The sequence below is a fragment of the Arachis ipaensis genome, chromosome B1 (genome assembly GCF_059453495.1).
Source record: "Arachis ipaensis isolate K30076 ecotype BB chromosome B1, ASM5945349v1, whole genome shotgun sequence".
NCBI lineage: Eukaryota > Viridiplantae > Streptophyta > Magnoliopsida > Fabales > Fabaceae > Arachis > Arachis ipaensis.
This window is the reverse complement of record NC_142436.1, coordinates 91,366,956-91,378,221: the sequence shown is the minus strand read 5'-3', so window position 1 is coordinate 91,378,221 and position 11,266 is coordinate 91,366,956. Positions and strand designations below refer to the sequence as shown.

General features: G+C 37.6%; 1 non-coding gene across 1 annotated transcript; it reads left to right on the top strand.

Moving 5' to 3' along the window:
• The first annotated feature begins 10,182 nt into the window (after positions 1-10,182).
• LOC148577453 (small nucleolar RNA R71) lies at positions 10,183-10,289 on the top strand. Its single transcript, XR_015904294.1, has one exon. It is a non-coding gene; the product is annotated as a small nucleolar RNA R71 (small nucleolar RNA).
• Positions 10,290-11,266: the final 977 nt, after the last annotated feature.

Sequence of the window (11,266 nt, the reverse complement as noted above, 5' to 3'; positions counted from 1 at the left end):
TAGTTTTTATTAGGTTTTTATAGGTTTTAGTGTTAAATTCACATTTTTGGATTCTATTATGATTTTTTATGTTTCTTGGCAATTTCAGGTATTTTCTAGCTGAAATTGAGGAGCTGGAGCAGAAGTCTGATTCAGAGACAGAGAAAGCACTTCAGATGCTGTCCAGATCAAACTTGCCTGCATTTGGAAGAGTTTTTTGGAGCTACAGAATTCCAAAAGGAGCACTCTGAATGGCTATGGAAAGCTGACTTCCAGAGCTTTCTCGCAATATTTAATAGTCCATACTTTGCTTCAGATTAGAAGACCCAAAACTGGCGTCCAACGCCAACTTCCTGCCCCTACTAGGCGTCTAGTGCCCAAAGAGCAGAACCCAGCGTCCAAAGGCCCAGAGAGGACCCCTTAGCTGGCATTCCACGCCCAAGGAGCCTCATAGCACGTGGATCTCATTAAAGCTCAGCCCAAACACTCACCAAGTGGGCCTCAGAAGTGAATTTTAGCACTAAATAGACTGTTTTATCCTTACTAGTCATCTGTTTAGTATTTAAAGACATTTTACATATTGTTTATACATCTCTCAGACGGTTAATCCACGATTTTGTTGGGGACTTCTCAAGATACCAGTTCAGCCGATCTCTGGGGAGATTAAGGTCTCCATGGTATAGGCTAGAATCCAAAGAAGCAGCATTCTCTGATATAGAAAATTCGACCTTGTTTGTGGCGTTTTGAGTAGGATCAACCAGAGAATGATTTACTAAGAGCTTCACCTTCCGTCAGATTGAATGACTATTGACTATTGAATGGCATTTGACCAGTAGGTTTGGCATCTTACTATCCTTTGAATTAGAAGAATGTTACTGTCATCTGAAATTAGAATCCGGACAATATTATGAATTCTCTGGTCTTTTGTAACTCAATTTAACCCTTGAACACAACAATTTTTCTTTGATTCTTTTTTTTTCTTTGGTGCTTTACACCTTGAGCCTAGCCGTGACTTTAAATGTTTTATCTCAAGCTTCACTTGACACAGAAACACCACACGCACTTAACTGGGGAACTCTCTTTAAGTTCTGATTTTCCTTTCAGTTACTCCTAGACAGTGGTGCTCAAAGCCTTTGGCATACTCTATTAATTGCAATTGATCTCGACTCTAAATATTTTGTCTCAAGGATTACTTGACACAAGAACACCACAAGCATGTGACTAGGGAAACAACTCTTTGAGCTTTTAATCATGTCTGACCTCCCTAGTCATTGATGCTCAAAGCCTTGGACCATGCATTTATATCCCTTTTTTTTTGCTATTTCTTTTGCTTCAAGGATTAAACTTTTACTTATTGCATAGACTTCATAATAGTTCTCTAAGTTCCTGTTCCTTGTGCATCAACATTCTTTGATTCAAATTTAAATATGCACTGTTCATGTCATGCATTCAGAGTCACAGAAAATACCACCACATTTGAATAAATGAGACTACTCTAAAAATTAAACTCAATTTCTCATGAACTACATCTTTTCTTCTTTCTTTTTGATTTCAAGCTTAGTGGGCAATTGATGAGCGGATAATTTATACCCTTTTTGGCATTGTTTTTACATAGTTTTTAGTATATTTTAGTTACTTTTTATTATAATTTTTATTAGTTTTTATTCAAAAATCACATTTCTGGACTTTACTATGAGTTTGTGTGTTTTTCTGTGATTTCAGGTATTTTCTGGCTGAAATTGAGGGACCTGAGCAAAAATCCGATTCAGAGGCTGAAAAAGGACTACAGATGCTGTTGGATTCTGACCCTGCTGCATTCGAAATGGATTTTCTGGAGCTACAGAAGCCCAATTGGCGCGCTCTCAATTGCCTTGGAAAGTAGACATCATGGACTTTCCAGCAATTCATAATAGTCCATACTTTGCCCGAGATTTGATGGCCCAAACTGGCGTTCAAAGTCAGCCTAAAACATCTTGGCGAAAAATGCCCAAACTGGCACCAAAGCTGGCGTTTAACTCCAGGAAAAGCCTAAGCACGAAAAAGTTTCAATGTTCAGCCCATGCACACACCAAGTGGACCCCGGAAGTAGATTTCTGCACTATCTGCACTTAGTTACTCATTTTCTGTAAACCCTAGCTACTAGTTTAGTATAAAAACTACTTTTAATGATTTATTTTACATCTCTGGACATTTAGTTCTTAGACCTTTGGAATGGAGGCTGGCCATACGGCCATGCCTAGACCTTTCATTTATGTATTTTCTATGGTGGAGTTTCTACACTCCATAGAATAAGGTGTGGGGCTCTGCTGTTCTTCATGAATTAATGTAATTACTACTATTCTTCTATTCAATTCTAGCTTATTCTTCTTCTAAGATATTCACTCGCAATTCAACCTTATGAATGTGATGATCTGTGACACTCATCATCATTCTCACTTATGAACGCGTGCCTGACAACCACTTCCGTTCTATCTGCAATAGCTTGAGTGTGTATCTCTTGGCCTCCTAGTCCACGACGCATGGTTGCCTCTCCTGACAACAGAGCCTTCCATTCCGTGAGATCAGAGTCTTCGTGGTATAGGCTAGAACCATTGGAAGCATTCCTGAGATTCGAAAAGTCTAAACCTTGTCTGTGGTATTCCGAGTAGGATCTGGGAGGGGATGATTGTGAAGAGCTTCAAACCTGCGATTGTGGGGCGCAAGTGACAGTGTGCAAAAGGAAAATGGTCCTATTCCGACGCTAGCGGGAACCGACAGATGATTAGCCGTGCGGTGACAGCGCATATGGATTTGTTTTCATCCGAGAGGATCATACAGCTTGCCATGGAAGGAGGTAACGCATGGTTGGAAGAAGGTAGCAGGAAAGCAGAAGTTCAAAAGCAACAAAGCATCTCTAGACGCTTATCTGAAATTCCCACCAATGAATTACATAAGTATCTCTATTTTATTTTCTATTTTATTTATAAATTAATTATCAAAATATCATAACCATTTGAATCTGCCTGACTGAGATTTACAAGGATGACCATAGCTTGCTTCAAGCCGACAATCTCTGTGGGATTGACCTTTACTCACGTAAGGTATTACTTGAACGACCCAGTGCACTTGCTGGTCAGTTACGCAGAGTTGTGAAGAAGTGTTGAGATTATGTTACGCGCACCAAGTTTTTGGAGCCGTAGCCAGAGAACAAACAATTCGCATACCAAGTTTTTGGCGCCGTTGCCGGGGATTGTTCGAGTTTGGACAACTGACGGTTCATCTTGTTGCTCAGATTAGGTAATTTTATTTTATTTTTAAGCTTTTTGTTTTCAACAGAAAAATAAATACAAAAAAAATTTATATTTTGTTCTTCAGAATTTTTAAGAATGAATTCTAGAGTTTCAGATGATATGTGAAGCCTGGCTGGCTGCTAAACCATGTCTAATTTTTTTTTGGACCGAGGTTTTCACTTATCTTTGCAAGAGCCTTTGGATTCCCATCTATTTGGCTGTTATATGTCTGATTTGTATGCTGAAGCTTGGCTGGCCATTTGGCCATGTCTAATCTTTTGGACCGAAGCTTTCACATAAAGCTTGGCTGGCTATTAAGCCATGTCTAAATTTTTGGACCGAAGTTTTAGACTAACATTGCATGATTCTTGGAATTCCTATTAAAAATTTTGAATTTCTTTATTTCTTTTTCCAAAATAATTTTCAAAAAATTACAAAAAAAAAATTTAATAAAAAGCAAAAATTTTGTGTTTCTTGTTTGAGTCTAGTGTCAATTTTTATGTTTGGTGTCAATTGCATGCTTTATTTTCTCTTTAAAAATTTCGAAAATCCATGCATGGAATTCTTCATGATCTTCAAGTTATTCTTGATAAATTTCTTTGTTTGATCTGTAAATTTTTCTTGTTTGATGTCTTTTCTTATTTTTCATATGCATTCTTGAATTATTGGTTTCTAAAGTTTAAAAATTTTTAAGTTTGGTGTCTTGCATGTTTTTCTTCTCTTAAAAATTTTCAAAAATATGTTCTTGATGTTTATCATGATCTTCAAAGTGTTCTTGGTGTTCATCTTGAAATTCAAAGTGTTCTTGCATATTTTCCTTGTTTTGATTCATAATTTTTATGTTATGTGTCACTTAGATGTTTTTCTCTTTCCTCATTAAAATTCAAAAATAAAAGAATATCTTTCCCTTATTTTACTCATAAATTTTGAAATTTTGAATTGATTTAGTCAAAAAGTTTAAAAATTTAGTTGTTTCTTGTTAATCAAGTCAAAGTTTCAAATTAAAAATTCTATCTTTTTCAAATCCTTTGCAAAAATCAAATATTTTTTCAATTTTCTTCTTAATAATTTCGAAATTTTTAAAATTGATTTTCAAAATCTTTTTCTTATTTTATCTCATATTTTCGAATTCTTTACTAGCAGTTAATATTTTGATTTAAAAATTTCAAGTTGTTACTTGCCTATTAAGAAAGGATCAATCTTTAAATTTTAGAATCATATCTTTTAGTTTCTTGTTAGTCAAATAATCGACTTTAATTTCAAAAATCAAATCTTTTTCATTTCCTTTTCAAATCTTTTTCAAAATAAATTTCAAATCATATCTTTCTCAAAATGAATTTCAAAATCTTTTATAACTTCTTATCTTTTCAAAATTGATTTTCAAATCTTTTTCAATTAACTACTTGACTTTTTGTTTGATTTTTAAAGTTTTCTATTTCAATCATATCTTTTTCAAAACCACCTAACTACTTTTCTCTCTCCAATTTTCGAAAATCACTAACAACTTTTTCAAAAATCGCTTTTTATTTAATTAATTCATTCAGTTTTCAAATTTTCTTTTATCTCTTCTCTTAAATTTCGAATACTATCCAATAATTAATATAAAAACAAAAATATTTTCCTTTTATTTTAATTTGAAATTTGAATTCTCTCTCTCTCTCTCTCTCATCTCTTTCTATTTATTTATTTATCTACTAAAACTTCTCTTCTTCTTATAATTCGAACCCTCTCTCTCTCTCTCTGTGTTCGAATTCTTCATCTTCCCTCTTCTTCATTCTACTCTTCTATTCTTCTACTCACATAAAGGAATCTCTATACTGTGACATAGAGGATTCCTATTCTTTTCTGTTCTCTTCTCTTTCATATGAGCAGGAGCAAGGATAAGAACATTCTTGTTGAAGCTGATCCGGAACCTGAAAGGACTCTAAAGAAGAAGCTAAGAGAAGCTAAAGCACAACACTCTGGAGAGGACCTGACAAAATTTTTTGAAAAAGAAGAAGAGATGGCCGAACCCAACAACAGTGGTGGAGATGCAAGTAAGATGCTTGGTGACTTTATTGCACCCTGTTCTGACTTCCGTGGAAGGAGCATCTCAATTCTTGCAATTGGAGCAAACAACTTTGAGCTTAAGCCTCAATTAGTTTCTCTAATGTAACAGAATTGCAAGTTTCTTGGACTTCCATTGGAAGATCCTCATCAGTTCTTAGCTGATAATTTATACCCTTTTTGGCATTATTTTTACATAGTTTTTAGTATATTTTAGTTACTTTTTATTATATTTTATTAGTTTTTATTCAAAAATCATATTTCTAGACTTTACTATGAGTTTGTGTGTTTTTCTGTGATTTCAGGTATTTTCTGGCTGAAATTGAGGGAACTGAGCAAAAATCTGATTCAGAGGCTGAAAAAGGACTGCAGATGCTGTTGGATTCTGACCCTGCTGTATGCGAAATGGATTTTCTGGAGCTAAAGAAACTCAATTGGCGCGCTTTTAATTGCGTTGGAAAGTAAACATCCTGGGCTTTCCAGCAATATATAATTGTCGATACTTTGCTCGAGATTTGATGGCCCCAATTGGCATTCAAAGTTAGCCTAAAACATCTTGGCGTAAAACGCCCAAACTGGCACCAGAATTGGAGTTAAATGCCCAAACTGGCACCAAAGCTGGCGTTTAACTCCAGGAAAAGCCTAAGCACGAAAAAGCTTCAATGCTCAGCCCAAGCACACACCAAGTGGGCCCCAGAAGTTGATTCTGCACTTTGTTACTCATTTTTTGTAAACCCTAGCTACTAGTTTAGTATAAAAACTACTTTTAATGATTTATTTTACATCTCTGGATGTTTAGTTCTTAGATCTTTGGAATGGAGGCTGGCCATATGGCCATGCCTAGATCTTTCACTTATGTATTTTCTACTATGGAGTTTCTACACCCCATAGATTAAGGTGTGGGGCTCTGCTGTTCTTCATGAATTAATGCAATTACTACTGTTCTTCTATTCAATTCAAGCTTATTCTTATTCTAAGATATTCACTCGCGCTTCAACCTAATGAAGGTGATGATCTGTGACACTCATCATCATTCTCACTTATGAACGCGTGCCTGACAACCACTTCCGTTCTATCTGCAATAGCTTGAGTGTGTATCTCTTGGCCTCCTGGTCCACGACGCATGGTTGCCTCTCTTGACAACAGAGCCTTCCATTCCGTGAGATCAGAGTCTTCGTGGTATAGCCTAGAACCATTGGTAGCATTCCTGAGATTCAGAAAGTCTAAACATTGTCTGTGGTATTCCGAGTAGGATCTGGGAGGGGATGACTATGAAGAGCATCAAAGCTGCGAATGTGGGGCGCAAGTGACATTGTGCAAAAGGACAATGGTCTTATTCCGACGCTAGCGGGAACCGACAAATGATTAGCCGTGTGGTGACAATGCATATGGATTTGTTTTCATCTGAGATGATCGTACAGCTTGCCATGGAAGGAGGTAACGCATGGTTGGAAGAAGGTAGTACGAAAGCAGAAGTTCAGAAGCAACAAAGCATCTCTAGACGCTTATCTGAAATTCCCACCAACGAATTACATAAGTATCTCTATTTTATTTTCTATTTTATTTATAAATTAATTATCAAAACATCATAACCATTTGAATATGCCTGACTGAGATTTACAAGGATGACCATAGCTTGCTTAAAGCCGACAATCTCCGTGGGATCGACCCTTACTCACGTAAGGTATTACTTGGACGACCCAGTGCACTTGCTGGTCAGTTACGCAGAATTGTGAAGAAGTGTTGAGATTATGTTACGCGCACTAAGTTTTTGGAGCTGTAGCCAGAGAACAAACAATTCGCGTACCAGCAATACATGAGGCATCTTCCAGAATTAAAGCAACTAACAGAAATTTTTGAAAATAATAGAACTAAACTAAAACCTAGGAATTTATCTAATAAGGGATCATGCAATAAACGAGACAAAATAGTAGAGAAAGGTTTGCTTAAAGGTTTGCTTGTCCTCAAGCAAAGAAAAACTGAAAACAAAAAAATATAAATATTATGATGAAAGAAAAATAAAAGGATAAAAGAACAGGAGAGAATTAGGAGTTGGGAGGGAGAGAGAATGAAAATTAAAAACTGGACAGCACACAAGTGGAGGTGTGCGGCGCAGGCGACGCGTACGCATACAGCACGCGTACGCGTGGGTCGCCCGATTTTGATAGTGACGCGTAAGCGTCTGGCACGCATACGTGTGCCCTTGGTTTGTACGAATCGCGCGAAGGCGGCCGTGCGCACGCACAAATCTCTGTTCGCGTGGCCTAAGAACCAAAATTTTCATATGACGCATGCGCGTCATGCACGCGCACGCGTGGATGGCGATTTGTGGAAATGACGCACACGCGTCAGAGACGGGTATGCGTGATCAAGTTTGTGCCTCTAGCACAGTTCCAGCTCCAAGCCAGCACAACTCTCTACCCAAACACTCATTGACGCCGATTTTCAGGGACACCCGTACGCGTCAGGGACGTGCACGTGTGGGTGGCTAAAAGCACAAACGACGCGCACGCGTGAGGTACGCGTACGCGTGGGCTGGGTTGTGGGCAAAACATAGTTCTAGCACCACTCCTGCTCAACTCTCTGTTCACTTTTAGTTTTCATGCACACACATATGACGCGTACGCGTTAGCGACTCTTGCGCATCGTGTGCTCGTTTTTTTTTTTTTTTGAAATGTCCATTTCCTGTTCTAAAATAGCTGCATGATCAGAAAAATAGTAAACACTCAATAAATATCAAATAAGTAAGGAAACTACTACTACGAAAAATAACTAAGGATATGAAATTATCGGGTTGCCTCCCGACAAGCGCTTCTTTAACGTCACTAGCTTGACGGTCAGCTCCTCTAAGGAGGAGGATTATAGGGGCTCAGCTCTTCACCCTTTACTTTGAACTTCTTTCCTGTGTCTCCATAAATTAGCTCAATATGCTCCAGAGAGAGGATTCTATTTACTGTATAAATCCACACTGGATTCCTAGTCAACACCACCTTTATTCTTGGGGAGAAACCTTCAGCGGGGATCTTTTTGTTTCTCCATCCCCTGGGTACTTTCTTCTTTTTGGGGACCTACTCCTTAGTGGATGATGCATTCCCAACACCAAACTTAGGTTTGATGTCAGGAGGAATTTTATTAGTTGTCACCAAAGGAGGTTTGAGCTGCAATTTCTATTGTGCATCATCAAGGGGTTCTTAAAGGTTTGGATCAATAAGCTCAGTCTGCATGCACCTCTCTTCTTTACCTACTGAATGTATATCTTTGAAGACATGAAAGACCAGTTGCTCATTATGCACTCTAAGCACTAATTCACCCCTTCTACATCAATTAGAGCTCTTCCAGTGGCTAGGAAAGGTCTTCCTAGGATTATAGATGCATTCTCATCCTCCCCTGTGTCAAGAATCACAAAATCTGCTGGGAGGAAGAACTTACCCACTTTGACCAAGTATTCTCCACTAATCCGTATGCAGGCTTCTTAGATTTATCTGTCATCTGTAATGCTATCTTTGTGGGTTATGCCTCTTGGATTTGCAGCTTCTTTATCACAGATAAGGGCATTAGATTTATGCTTGCCCCCAGATCACATAGTGCTTTCTCAAAGGTTATGCTCCCAATGGTGCATGGAATTTGAAAGCTCCTTGGATCTGGCATCTTCTTTGGCAAGTTATTCTGAATTATGGCACTACATTCCTTAGTCAGGACCACTGTCTCATCTCTCTTTAAAGGCTTCTTCTTTGACTACCGTTCCTTCATGAACTTGACATAGAGAGGCATTTGTTCCAAAACCTCAACAAAAGGAATATTGATTTGAAACTTTCTGAAGACTTCCAAGAACTTTGAAAACTGCTTGTCCGTGGTCTCTTTTTGAAGTCTCTGAGGATATGGCATTTTAGGCTTGTACTCAGGAGCCTTTGGTAATGTAGGATAAATGTCAAGAGAGTCTGGGAATGGGTTATCTACACTCTTTGGAGGGACGTGCTCTACTTATTCCCTCTTTTCCTCTGGAGCTTCTTTTTCAACTAACTCTCCATTGACCTTGGTCTCAGAGCTAGCTACTTTACCACTTCTCAATTGAATAACCTTGCAATCTTCTTTTTCAACTGGCTCCTCATTAACTTGTGCTTTCGTACTTGCCACTTGTTTACTTATCAAGGTGATAGCCTTAAATTCCTCTCTTGGATTTGGAATTGTGTTACCAGGAAGGCTATTAGTGGTCCTCTGATCAATTTCATTAACTTTTGTGGCTAATTGACCCATCTAAATCTCCAAGTTCTTGATGAATGCTCTGGTTTGCTGTCTAAAACTTGCCAATATTGCTTCCAAATCATTGTTCTGTTGGGGCTGAGAAGTTGCTTGTTGAGATGACTAAAACTGGTGTTTATTAAAATTATTCTGTTGAAAACCACCCTGAGAATTATTATTAAAATTCTGTGGCCTCTGAGGTTGCTCTCTCCACCCAAAATTTGGGTGATTTCTCCACCGCTAATTGTAGGTCTGAGAATAGGGATCATTATTCAGATTTCTAGAAGCACTCCCCATGTAATTGACCTGTTCAGAAGAGGATTGAGCATCATCATAATTATCATTTTGCACAAAATTACCTGTCATATCATAAGAGACCTCTTGAGTTGGATTTTGGGTGTTGATAGCTGAGACTTGCATGCCACCCATCCGCTGAGTAAGTAGATTTATTTGCTGAGACATAAGCTTGTTCTGAGCAAGAATAGCATTAAGAGCTTCTACTTCCATAACACCCTTCTTCTCAATCAGCTCAATAGTCTCCTCCGGTGTCTTCTTTTTGTGCAATGAACCACCTGCAGAATTATCTAAGAACATCTTGGACATTTCACCCAGGCCTTCATAAAAGATATCTAGTTAGGTCCATTTAGAGAATATGTCCAGAGGGCATTGCTTAATCAGTAGCTTGTATCTCTCCCAAGCTTCATAGAGAGTTTCACCATCCTTTTGCCTAAAGGTCTGAACATCCACCCTAAGCTTAGTCAGCTTCTTTGGTGGGAAAAATTTAGTAAGAAACTCAGTAACCACCTTGTCCCAAGTATCTAAACTTTCCTTGGGTTGGGAATTTAGCCATAGCTTTGCTCCATCCCTCAGAGCAAGTGGGAAGAGCATGAGTTTGTACACCTCTAGGTTCACTCCATTTGTCTTCACAGTATCACAAATCTGCAGAAAATTAGAAATAAATTGATTTGGGTCTTCGTGGGGAAGACCATGATACTGGCAGTTCTGTTGCACCAGGGTGACCAATTGTGGCTTCAACTTAAAGTTGTTCGCAGCTATAGGAGGCACCACAATGCTTTTTCCATAAAGATCTGTAGTAGGAGTAAAGTAAGAGCCAAGCACTCTCCTTTGTTGCTCATTCTCATTCAGATTTGTCACATTGGCATTAACAGCATTATTATGATCCATAGTGGATTCTACAGCCTTGTAAAGTCTTGCTTGTTGCAAATGCCACCTGAAAGTTCTTTTAGGTTCATGATCAAAGTTTAAGAGATGTTCCTTGTCTCTGTTCCTGCGCATAAACAAACAGAAGACAAGAAAAGATGGAACTCTCTACGTCAGAGTGCAGAGAATTCCAGTGAGGTAACATATGTAAACAATTAAAATAAAAATACTAAATAGAATAAATAAATAAATTTCGAAATGTGTAGGCAAAATTAGGACAGAAAAATTCGAAATTAACAAGAAAAATAAACAGGAAAAATTGAAACAAAAATAACTAGGGGACACCAAACTTAATTTCAGAAATTAAGGAAAAATATTAGTGCTATTTATTTATTTTTTTTATTCTTTTATTTTATTATTATTTTTTTTTTGAAAATACTAAAGCAAAATTTAAATAAAATTAAAATTAAAACGCCTAATCTAAGCAATCAAACAAATAATAGTTGTTAATTACTATCAATCTCCGGCAACGGCGCCAAAAACTTGGTGCAGAAATTATAACCACAAACTAA